Here is a 13,147-nt window from a genome sequence, read left to right as displayed (position 1 = left end):
TATCAATTTATATGATCATTTGTTTTTTCTTCTTAAGCCTGTTGATACTGTAGGTTACATAGATTTCCAAATATTAAAACACCTTTGAATATCTGCAATAAATTCCACGTGATGATGGTATACAATTCATTAAATAGATTGCTGGGTTTGATGTGCTGTTGTTAACTTGTTGAATTTTGAGTTTAAATTCATAGACAATATTAATTATTAGTGTTTTTAAAACTATATTTTCTAGTTTCAGTATCAGGGTAATTCTGATCTTATATAGAGTTTAAAAGTATTCCCTTCTTTTATATTTTTCTGGAAGATATATTGTAAAATTGGTGTTAATTAGTTTTAAGAAATCTATTAGATTATTGAGTGATTGGAGATTTTAAGCTATAAATTCAAATTCTTTAAGGTTAATAAGACTTCAGATTATGCATTTTATCTTCGTGTCACTTTGACTGTGATTATTGAGGAATGGATCTATACATTCTAAGCTGTTGAATTTATAAATGCAAGGTTTTTTTCTAGTATTGTAATATTACCCTTTAACAGCTGAGGGTCTCTATAATATACATTATCCACTTTCAGTTCTGATATTGGTGATTTGTTTCTTTACCCTTTTTATTTATTATTCTTTTGCTGAACATGTATCAATTTTATTGATCTTTTTGAGGAAACAAATTTATTTCACTGCTTTTCTCTGTTGTTTAACTGTTTCCAAATTCATTGATTTCAGTTCTTGTCTTTTTTATTCATTTTTTCTGCTTGCTTTGAGAGCACTTTGCTTTCCTCATTTCTTGAGCTAGGGATTTTGATTATTTATGTTAGACATTTCTATTCTTAAGTGTTTTGTGTTATAAATTACCTTCTCAGCATAGTTCAGATGCATTGCTCATATGCTACATATTTTATTTAACTTTCATTCAGTTCTATGTGCTTTTATTTACTTAAAATATTCCTTTTGTCTCTTTTTAGTAATACATGTTTTATATAATTTCCAAGTAATTTGAGACATTCTTTTATCTTTCTGTAATTGATCACATCTGTTTGATTTTGTTATGGTCATAGAACATACTCTGTGAACTCCATTATTTTAAATATGTTTATGTTTATTTTACAGGCTATAATTTAGAACCTGTTGGTTGACTGGATTCAGATAATGCTGTTGATTTTCTCTCTATCATGTCTATCAGTTGCTGAGAGAAGGACAATGATGCTCCCAATAATAACTGTGGAAAATCTATGCTCCTTTCAGCTTCATATATTTTGAGGCTCTGCTATTTGGAGCATATCTATTTAGAATTACTGTTTTTTGGTGAATTCACCCTTTTATAACAATGTGATGTCCATCTTTGCATCTAGTAATTTTACTTGCTCTTAGTCTACTTTATCTTGCATTATTATACCCATCCCTCCTTATATAAATTAATGTTTGCATTATAAATTCAAATTCTTTAAGGTTAATAAGACTTCAGATTATGCATTTTATCTTCGTGTCACTTTGTGATTATTGAGGAATTATTTTATTTTACTTTCTTTATTATTATTACTATTACTATTATTATTATTATCATTTTGAGATAGAGTCTTGCTCTCCTAGACTGGCGCTTCATGGCATGATCTTGGCTCACTGCAACCTCCACCTCCCGAGTTCAAGCAATTTTCATTCCTCAGCCTCCCAACTAGCTAGGATTACAGGTGCACACCACCATGCCCAGCTAATTTTTGTGTTTTTAGTAGAGATGGGGTTTCTCCATGTTGGCCAGGCTGGTCTCAAACTCCTGACCTCAAGTGATCGACCAGCCATGGCCGCCCAAAGTGCTGGGATTGCAGGTGTGAGCCACTGTGCCTGGTCCCATTCTTTCACTTTCAAGTTACCTATGTCATTGAATTTGAAGTAAGTTTCTGGGAAATAGTTTTGTTGCTGGGTCATTTCGGAAAAAAAAAAAATCTGCAGGTATTTGTTATTGGTATATTATAATATTTATATTTTAGCATTTTAGATAATTATTGGTAAGTCAGAGCTCAAGTCTGGCATTTTGTTTGTTTTCTCTATGTCCAGTAGATAGTGATAAGACACATATTTTAATATTCAGAGAATCACTAATCTTTATTAACTATATAACTTATATATATGTTATATAACTTATATATAACTTATAACTATATATGTCCTAAAAAATCATTAATAAAGATAAATTCTTAAAAATGTCCAGGTAGCTCACAGAAAGGCAATAAAAATGAAACAGAAGAATGAGGAAAATGTGATGCAATGTAATCGGCAAAGAGGGTTTGGCTGCTTGAACTTGTAGAATAAAGTCAAAATAACAAGAGTGAGGTGTGATAAAAAGAGAGCAAACTTTGTTAAATGCTAACAAGATTGGAGAATGGGTGGGATTCTTTCCAAAAATTATCACTTTCCAATGCACTTACTTCTTAAATCATGTGGAAGATTCATAAGACCCCATCATATATATATATATATGTATATACACACACACACACATATATATGGGAATATATGAATTTTTAAGGAGAATGCATGAATTTTTAAGGAGAAGGGTTAGTAATGCAGGAAAGACAGCAGGGCTAAAAGGTGTGAGCACAGTATCAGGTGGTATGAACTGCTTTGACCGTTTGTCGTGAATTATTGTTCTATCTGGTGAAGCAGCTGGTGCCATCATGGCCTCAACCAGATTACAAATCAATAGCAGTCAATTTTGCAGTCAGTCTCTAGCAGGGAGTGAGTCCTGGCCTTGGAGTAATCTTTTACTGGAGAGGAATTCCAGAGATGTCTGGTCGGTATCATGATTCTGCCCCTGAAGCTTCTAAGGAAATATATGACCAGATAAGTGAGCATGATGTGTGCTTAACAAGCATTAAAGTAAATAAATGTGCATAAGGCATGGTAGCATAAAGTGGGAAAGGCAAGGGAGTGAAGCACACACTCAGACTACATTTCAAGACAAAAGAAAACACATTTGTAGATTGTCTCAAAGCTACATCTTGAAACTGGGGTGAGAGGAGGAAAAATTTTTTAGGCTGTAAAACACTTTGTAGTTTATCTCATAGCTACATCTCAAAACTGGGGAGAAAGTAGGAAGGGGAAAAACACGATTTAAAATGTGGTTTGAAGCTAAACTGCTTGGTTAAAAAAGTAATACTGCTTGGTTAAAAAAATAATACTTTGGCTAGCCATAAGTAGAAAGCTGAAACTGGATCCTTTCCTTACTCCTTGTACGAAAATTAATTCAAGATGGATTAGAAACTTAAATGTTAGACCTAATACCATAAAAACCCTAGAAGAAAACCTAGGTAGTACCATTCATGATATAGGCATGGGCAAGGACTTCATGTCTAAAATATCAAAAGCAATGGCAACAAAAGCCAAAATTGACAAATGGGATATAATTAAACGAAAGAGCTTCTGCACAGCAAAAGAAACTACCATTAGAGTGAACAGGCAACCTACAGAATGGGAAAAAAAATTTGCAATCTACTCATCTGACAAAGGGCTAATATCCAGAACCTACAAAGAACTCAAACAAATTTATAAGAAAAAAACAACCTCATCAAAAAGTGGGCAAGGGATATGAACAGACATTTCTCAAAAGAAGACATGCATACAGCCAACACACACATGAAAAAATGCTTGTCATCACTGGCCATCAGAGAAATGCAAATCAAAAGCAAAATGAGATACCATCTCACACCAGTTAGAATGGCGATCATTAAAAAGTCAGGAAACAACAGGTGCTGGAGAGGATGTGGAGAAATAGGAACACTTTTACACTGTTGGTGGGATTGTAAACTAGGTCAACCATTATGAAAAACAGTATGGCGATTCCTCAAGGATCTAGAACTAGAAGTACCATATGACCCAGCCATCCCATTACATCCCATTACTGGGGATATACCCAAAGGATTATAAATCATGCTGCTATAAAGACACATGCCCACATATGTTCATTGCAGCAATATTCACAATAGCAAAGACTTGGAATCAACCCAAATGTCCATCAGTGACAGATTGGATTAAGAAAATGTGGCACATATGCACCATGGAATACTACACAGCCATAAAAAAGGATGAGTTTGTGTCCTTTGTAGGGACATGGATACAGCTGGAAACCATCATTCTTGGCAAACTATCGTAAAAACAGAAAACCAAACACCGCCTGTCCTCACTCATAGGTGGGAACTGAACAATGAGCTAACTTGGGCTTGGGAAGGGGAACATCACACACTGGGGCCTATTATGGGGAGAGGGGAGAGGGGAGGGATTGCAATGGGAGTTATACCTGATGTAAATGACGAGTTGATGGGTGCTGACTAGTTGATGGGTGCAGCACACCAACATGGCACAAGTATACATATGTAACAAACCTTCACGTTATGCCCGTGTACCCTAGAACTTAAAGTATAATAATAATAAAAAAAAAGAAAAAAAGAAGACTATGATTCTGAGAAAATAAAAATTAAAAATAATAATAATAATAATAATACTTTACCTCTGTGGTCTTCCACAAAAAATATATCCCTTCATTCTAATCATGAGAAACACTTCAGACAAATCCTGACTAAATAACTTTTTACAAAATGCCTAACCAGTACTCCTCAAAACTATGAAGGTCTTTAAAGAATAAAAAGGAAAAGTCCAAAAAGATGTCATAACCAACAAAAGCCTAAGGTGATATGATAAGTAAATACAATGTGGTATCTCGGATGAGATCTTGGAACAGAAAAAGGCATCAAATAAGGAAATCTGAATAAATTATACACTTTACTCGATAACGATTTATGAATAAGATTTCATTAATTGCCAGGCATAGTGGCTCAAACCTGTGGTTGTGACACTTTTCGAGGCCCAGTCGGGCAGATTTTTTGAGCCCAGGAGTGTGAGACCAGCCTGTGCAACATGGTGAAACCCCATGTCTACAGAAATACAAAAATTAGCTGGACATGGTGGCACGCGCATGTGGTCCCAGCTACTTGGAATGCTGAGTTTAGAGAGTCATTTGAGCCTGAGAGGTAGGAGCTGCAGTGACCCGAGACCGTACCGCTGCACTCCAGGCCACGTGACAGACTGAGTTCTTGTCTAAAAGAAAAAAAACAAAAGAATGCACTATTGTACCATAAAAATGTAAGATATTAATGCTTGGAGAAACTGGATGTTGGGTATATGGAATCCTTGTGTACTACCATAAAACTTTTTCTGTAAATATAAAAATGTTCTGAAAATAAACTTTAAATAAATTTTTAAAAAGTTTCTTTTGATTGTAATATGAAGAATGAATTACAGCCTGTATAGGGTGGAGACAGGAATTAGGATGCTGTTGCAGTAATTCATGTGCCAGATGATATGACCTTTCCCAGAAAAATGTCAATAAGGATGCAGGGCTGTTAAACATTTTCCAAAAATGTTTAGGAACTAGAGTAAAAATGACTAATTATTGACCAGGGTATAATAGCACAATGTCAAGGAGGCAAGGATTATATAAGTTTTGGTGACAGTAAATAGTGATAACATCATTGGATATATGAAATAGGAAGATAAATACTGGGAGAGGAACATGTAATGAGTTAAGTTTTAGACAGTTTCCTAGTTTTCATGTACAGATTTTTTATATATATAAAATATATATATTATATATACGCACATATATATGTATGTATATATATGTATGTATATACACATGTGTGCGTGTATATATATATATAAAATGGGGTCTTACAAATCTTCCACATGATTTAAGAAGTAAATGCATTCAAACATTTTTCTTAACATTAGGCAAATTAAGTTGAAAAACAAATTAGTGTACTTGACTAAGGTCTTTGGATTTGTAGTGTGTTTACACTAGATTTACCTCTGTCGTGAACACAGACTCAAACGATAAATAATTTTTCAAAACTCCTTTTCTCTGTTGAGATGCCTGGCATCAATTGTCTTCCCATTTAAATGTACATACATGGTTTCAATTTTTGAAACTTTCAGATAATAAAATAAAAATAATGCAAATAGGATATAATTTTTTTACATTGAGTCTTTGAGACACTGTTGATGTTTATTCTGGGCTTTATATAAATGATTAAAGTGAAAATAAAATGATTAAAGTGAAAATAATAAGTGGTTAAAGTGAAAATTATCTTCCACCTTCCCTTTAAGTTAGATAAATTCTGAACTGGAAATAAAACAAGTATCTACCTCCAGTAATATAAGGATGCACACACCTTGCTACAAAAAATTTAACTTATATTTTAGAACCTTGTTTATTGGCACATAATATATGTACATATTTTGGGTGTATATGTGATCATTTGATATATTCATATAATGTAATCAAGTTAAGGTAATTGAGGTATCCATCACCTTAAATATTTATGTCTTATAAATGCTTGTTATAAACAGCAAAATAGCTAATATTTCAATTCATTTTTTAAAATTGCCAAACACACACACATACACAGGCTTAAAAATCCAGCTATACTAAAATGCAATATAAAATCTATTTTAGGAAGAAAATATCTTGAGAATATTATTAGAAGTCACAGACATAAGGTACATTTTTGTGACCCAAACAAAACGATCACAACCAAACATAAAATGATTTTACTGTAAATTAAATGACGATTGAATTAATCATTTGGATCTCAACTCATGCTAGATTACTTTTGTCATTAGATATCTCTTACACAGAATTAGTGAAAATATAAAAAGTGTTATGACTAGAGGAAAAAGTAAAACCTAAAGCAGATAATACGATTAAAGGCATGGCTCTCATGTCCTGAGGTTTAAACTATTTTGTTTTACAGTTTTAGTGAAATGTGCAATATCAACTGTGCAACATCAATAATTTCTATGTCATAAGTCTTAGACAATGGACCTGCAGATATGTTTCTTGATAACACATTTTTTTTTTCTTTAGGGAGTAATAAGTTCTACTGCGAAGCTGATGTCAGCAAACTCTACAACTTTGATCTTCATAAGGTTATGCTTTGAAAATTAATGGGACAGCTACATATGAAATCAAAATCAATTTACTATTTTCCACAATGGAGAAAGAATGAATTATCCAATATAAAGTGTGGAGCACTATAACGGCTGCAATCTCATCTCACTATTCTTATGTTTTTTAATAAACTGTTCATGCTTTGTTCTTGTAGTTTATGACATCAAAGGGACTCTTCTGTAAAATTACAGCAATAAATTTCACCTTATGCCGGACAGATTTTACTTCTTTTCTGTCTATCTGTCATCCTGTTTTGCAAATAATCAAGACATGACAAAATTGATTAAAGATTTATCTTGCCTTCATGAAATAGAATAGCTGCCTTACTTAGCTGAAACATGGCAATGTAAAAGCAGAGCTAAGTTTAGACCAAGTTGCTACCATTTAACATCACTCAAAAGACAAGTGATATTCAGGTAAACTTGATACTGTTGCTTATTATCACTGAATATTTAATTTCTTGTAGTTCAAGTTAAAGTAGATTTCATTATTTACCACTGGCATTTGGCAAAAATTGTTAATCAGGTATAAAAAAATGCATTGTTTACTACCATCTGCTGTCACATCTGTTTCACAAATAAATGGTTCTAAAAAGAATATGTATAGATTTAATACAGAACAGATACTTCTAGATATAATTTTAAATGTTAAACATTGACTTTTTTCCAAAATATTATATATTTGAATTGTAAAATATTCCTATACATATTTAGGGCCTGGTTTTCTCTACTTCTTCCCTGTAACAATTCTTAGTGCTCTGCAAACCTCCCATTCTCATTTTAACTGTTCGCTACACACAAACACGCACACACACACACACACACACAGAGCTCACTTCCTTCTCTTTTCATGCCTGCATATCTTATAACAGTTATGCTTACTCTCTTGCAAATTTCTGTCCTATTTCATATTGTAGAGTTCACCAACAAAAGAAAGATTTGATCAACATCTTTCACTCACCCGTCAGCCAGAATGGGTTACAATACCTGCTGTAAATGTAGGTGATATACAGAAACTTTTAAACATAACATGCATTGTTGTACCTGATATGTCTTTTAACCAACCCTTTGTGTAACATAATGCTAAGATACAGAAGACTAGTTTTCTGTAATTAACTCTGCCAAAGCAAGAGACTAAAAGCCACGGAGTAATGATACACAAGTAAGACAAGAACTGAATATGCTGTAAACACTCTCTTGTTAAGCAGACCTATTAAAAATATAAACAAGAAATTTTATATATTGGACAATTTTCCCCAGGATTTAAGAGAGGGCAATGCAGTTCTGAGACCTACCCTCTTTGCATTCTGTCTCTCCTATAGGAACATATCTGCCCCTAGGGCACTACCAAATGTTAGCTGTTCCTGAATCTCTACCTATCATATTTCCTGGAGGTTAGGTATGGTCCTCCTTACTCTTCATTGCTACTTTCAAAATATTTCAGAGGTGAAAAGATAAGAGCTTAGGTAGGTAACAGTTAAGTGATTCATATTTTAAAACACAATAAACTTTCTAAATATTATTCATATTTAGAATAATATAGAGAGTAATAATTATAACTCTTAATAATATATAAAAGTAATAATGGAATAATTCAAATGTTATCCAATGCTATTTTGCCCTTTGCAAGAAATCTTGAACACAAAAATAGATAATCATAGCTTTAATCCGCTTTACAAAAATTCCCTGCAATGTCTGTGCTTGTCAACAAATTATCCTATTGAAAAATTCCAAAGAACTCTACTAGTATTCCTCAATGTTTTTAAGATTTCTTGTTGAAATTAACCATTATATAATATAGTGACAACTTATAAGTAATAAAAATGCTTAAATAACATGAATGCTTCAACAGAAATGCTATGAAATTTAAAACTATCTTTTTATGTCTAAATATTCAAAGGCCCTCAAATTAAGAACCAATTTAAAATTTGTAGTTCTCTTGAAGGCTTTATAGTAGCAGGAAGTTTTATAAAATGCAGAATGTGAATTGAAGATTCATGTGTCTGTAAAACTCATTATGGGAGTAGGCTCATAGTGTTCCCCTAGAAAGCAGCACCTCCTTTTGTTTAAGTTCTAATTTGTGAGTAAGTAAATTCAATCTATTGCACAACTAATCCAGTTACGTGCATTTGTATGAAATATAATACATAAAAACTAATTATGGAAAGTTTTGACACAAATATTCCTGTTTTGTTAACCTTTGCCTTTCATTCTCAAGCAAATATGTTGCTGAATAATGCTTATCAAAAAACACAATGTTTCATAAAGTTTGTATATTAAAAAGAAACTTTACGGTTGTTATTTTTTATTTTTATTTTTATTTGAAAAACATTTTAAAAACAAAATAAGGAGCTGATAATCAGAACATAATTGACAGGATTATGCACCACATTAAAAATAGAGGGAAAAAAGTGAAAAAAATCCAATAACCCAACTTAAAATTATGGATTGTTCCTAAATATAGTAAGCATTTCTAGCCAAATAAAAATTGATGAGCATAACTGTTTTTAAATCCAGTCCTACTCTATACAGGAATCTGAGTTCCTAGAAAATAGAGAAAAAGTATATATAACTGACAGAATTTTAAAGATTAAATGAGACATCCTGTTTGTGCAGCCTGGACTATATTTAGTGTTTAAAATGTGCATGTGTAATACTTTCCCTTAAATTATTAATTTTCATGTAAAGACGTACACATTCTACAAAAATAGGTTGAAGTTTGATTTGATAATAAAACATTTTTCTCAATTTAAATGAAGCACTTTTTTGGGCTAGAATATCCTTTTAGATTAAATCATTGATGATATTTTTCTAACGACAGCATGTCATCCTGGTTCGTTTTTAATATTTTGCAAACATGTTTTTTAAAAAATTTCCAAATGTACATTTGAAGTAGAGATTACAATGAACCCCCATGCAACAATTCCGCAACTGTTCGTGCTTTCTGCTGTAGTAACAAATGATCCTAATGTCTATATTAGTTTTGACGTTCATTCTGAAACCACATTGAGGGATAAAGTTTCCGTCTCCGTTTTGAAGCAGAGTTTGGAAAAGAGCATGGCAAAACCACAAAGAAGCTCTTCAAGTTTCTCTGTGAAGTGGCACAACTCAATTTTTCTTACTTTTTTTGGCCGAAGCTGGTGGCCAAAGATGGCCACGTTCAACTCAGTAGGTGTAGAAGTATCCTCTCTCAGTGAAGCATTGCAAGCCCTGTGGCATTGGTTGGGATGTATTAATTCTTTTCCGGGAAGCAGAGTTAATAAATTATAAATTTGTCAGTTGGCTTGTAAGAGAGTGACATTATTTATTTATTTTTTTCCTGACAACAGAATCTTCCTATCCAAGGACATAGCATTTATTTTCAATTTGTTCAAGTCCACTTTGTGTATCTTGGGAAGCTTTTCTCATTGATGTTGCAAAAAAAAAAAAAAAAATCATTTTTTTGTATATACTGTTTAGATAACTTTTTTTTTTTTTTTTTTTTGAGACGGAGTCTCGCTTTGTCACCCAGGCTGGAGTGCAGTGGCGCGATCTCGGCTCACTGCAAGCTCCGCCTCCTGGGTTCACGCCATTCTCCTGCCTCAGCCTCCCGAGTAGCTGGGACTACAGGCGCCCGCCACCACGCCCGGCTAATTTTTTGTATTTTTAGTAGAGACGGGGTTTCACTGAGTTAGCCAGGATGGTCTCGATCTCCTGATCTCGTGATCTGCCGGTCTCGGCCTCCCAAAGTGCTGGGATTACAGGCTTGAGCCACCGGGCCCGGCCATCTTTTTTTATTATTATGTCAGATAGGACTTTTCTCCTATTGTGTTTTGAATTTAAACTATTTTTATTTTATTGTTATTATTAACTTTTTAATGGCAACCTAGTTTTTAAAGACACCAAGCGATCTGAGAGGCAATACAAAATGTGCAAAATAAATATGTGTTCCTGTTCTTAAGCAGCTCATAATTATAAAAGACACAAGATATATCTGGGTAGTGATACTTCTAATACTACTTAAAATAGTAGGTAACAAATACATAAAATGGTTTGACTATGAATGTGGTTGATTTAGACATATGTTCCTCCACTGAGTAATTGATTTAATTGAGCTGAGTAGTTTAACACTGCATGGCTCCTTATTGTTCCCTAAATATCTCTCCTGAACCAGAAAATATTATTCAATAGTATAAATACACATGTGAAAAAATGTTTTTCTGACCAGTGGCATGACACTTTTAAATAAATATGAGGTATATAACAGGATGCTATGGAACAGATAAATAATTGATTTAATGCTTTTGTCACAGAAGTTAAAGTTTAATGCAAAATTTTTCATTTTAAATTATCTTTGGACACATGGTGGGGAACATCACACACCGGGACCTGTCATGGGGTGAGGGAAGTGGGGAGGGATACTATTAAGAGATATACCTAATGTAAATGACAAGTTAATGGGTGCAGCACATCAACATGTCACATGTATACATATGTAATAAAATCTGCACATTGTGACATGTACCCTAGAACTTAAAGTATAATAAAAAATAAATAAATAAATAATCTGAAGATAAGAATTCAATAATATTGGACATTATTAGAGTAGATATCAATCATTGGCACTAAAGCACCAGTGATTGAGACCTGCTCTAAAAATTACACATGGTTTAACATGCCTGAGTATAGGTGCTTGAACAAAATTATGATTATTGATATTTATTAAATATTTTATTAAATAAATGAAAATCCTTAGTATTTGATCTTAGTTTAATAATTGAGAGTCAAAAAAACTACAATCCTGAAGAAAAATTTTGACAATAATAGCTATTACTAAATTATAATATATATCAACCATTGTATTATTTTATATACATCATCTAATTTTAATTCAATAGTATCTCACAAAGTAGGTGTAATTACTTCTTGTTGCAGATGAGAAATATGAGGCACAGAGAGTTTGTATAATTGATACAGAGTCAAAATTCGAGAAGAAAGGGCTTCAATTCTGGCCTGTCTCTTCCAAACCAGGAGTTCCTAAACACATACCATGGTTTAGAAAAAAAAGAACTTACCTTTTAGTGTTAGCTATGTGTTGAATAGTTTGAAAGATAAACTGGAGGTCTGGAAAATGGCTATCAAGAAAAAATAATATTTAAGAAATTATGTGGCAACCTGAGTTATTTTCAGTGAGCTATTGGTTAAAGCCTTAAAAGTGAGTAAATTTCTGAGATCAACAATATTCAATATTTAGAATTGTGCTTTAGCACCACTATTGTAAACAGATGCCAAGCAGAGATTCTATTTACAAGCAGCATTGTTTTATACAGTCAGAAAGTTAGTTAAAAAATCATCCAATAAAAATTATAAGATAGCAATATTCTGGAATTACAAATGTCATGTTAACAAGTTTTCAAGTGATGTTAACTATTGACACATATATAACGAATTAAATTGTGGAAATTATAACAAAAGTAGGTATTGACTTCTTTCTTGGTAAATTCCAATAAGTTGTGCTTTTTATATGGATTTGATATGCTTATATTACATAACTACTATCAAGGAAATCACATTTTTTCTAATTGTGGTTTTCCATTTTAATTTAGATTATTTCTAACTTACATGCATGCTTCTGACAATACTGGGTTTATAATTGCAAATATGTCAATAAAACAAAATGTAATCCTATATTTGAATAGAAAGTAAACAGATTGTTAAAGAGTCAATCAAGCAGTTTTGTTTTTGCTTTAATGACACTAAAAATTAAGAAAAATAAAATGATAGGGCTTTACCTCAAGTCAAATAATATTATTTAAGAAATACAAATAAAAAATTTAAAAACTTATGTTCAATACTGTACACAAGCTATGATTTCATATATTAAAAATTTAATTAAAATTTTTAAAGTGAAGATTTAAAGTGATTAAACAACTCATAAGGACAATATATCAACTTTAATAATAACACTAAGAATAACACTAAAATAATTAAAAAGTTGGAAAAATTAAGAACTGATTCTTGAATGGCACATGAGAATTATTTTATTTAGCAAAAATTTCAATGAACACATATTCATTGAGATTATTTTTGTAGACACTGTTCTAGATACAGACACTAGGGATACCATAGTTAAAAAAATGGAAAAGAGATTCCTGCTCATTGGGCTCCTTT

Source organism: Macaca mulatta, chromosome 5 (genome assembly GCF_049350105.2).
Source record: "Macaca mulatta isolate MMU2019108-1 chromosome 5, T2T-MMU8v2.0, whole genome shotgun sequence".
In the NCBI taxonomy this organism is placed as follows: Eukaryota; Metazoa; Chordata; class Mammalia; order Primates; family Cercopithecidae; genus Macaca; species Macaca mulatta.
Note: the sequence above shows the minus strand (reverse complement) of the source record.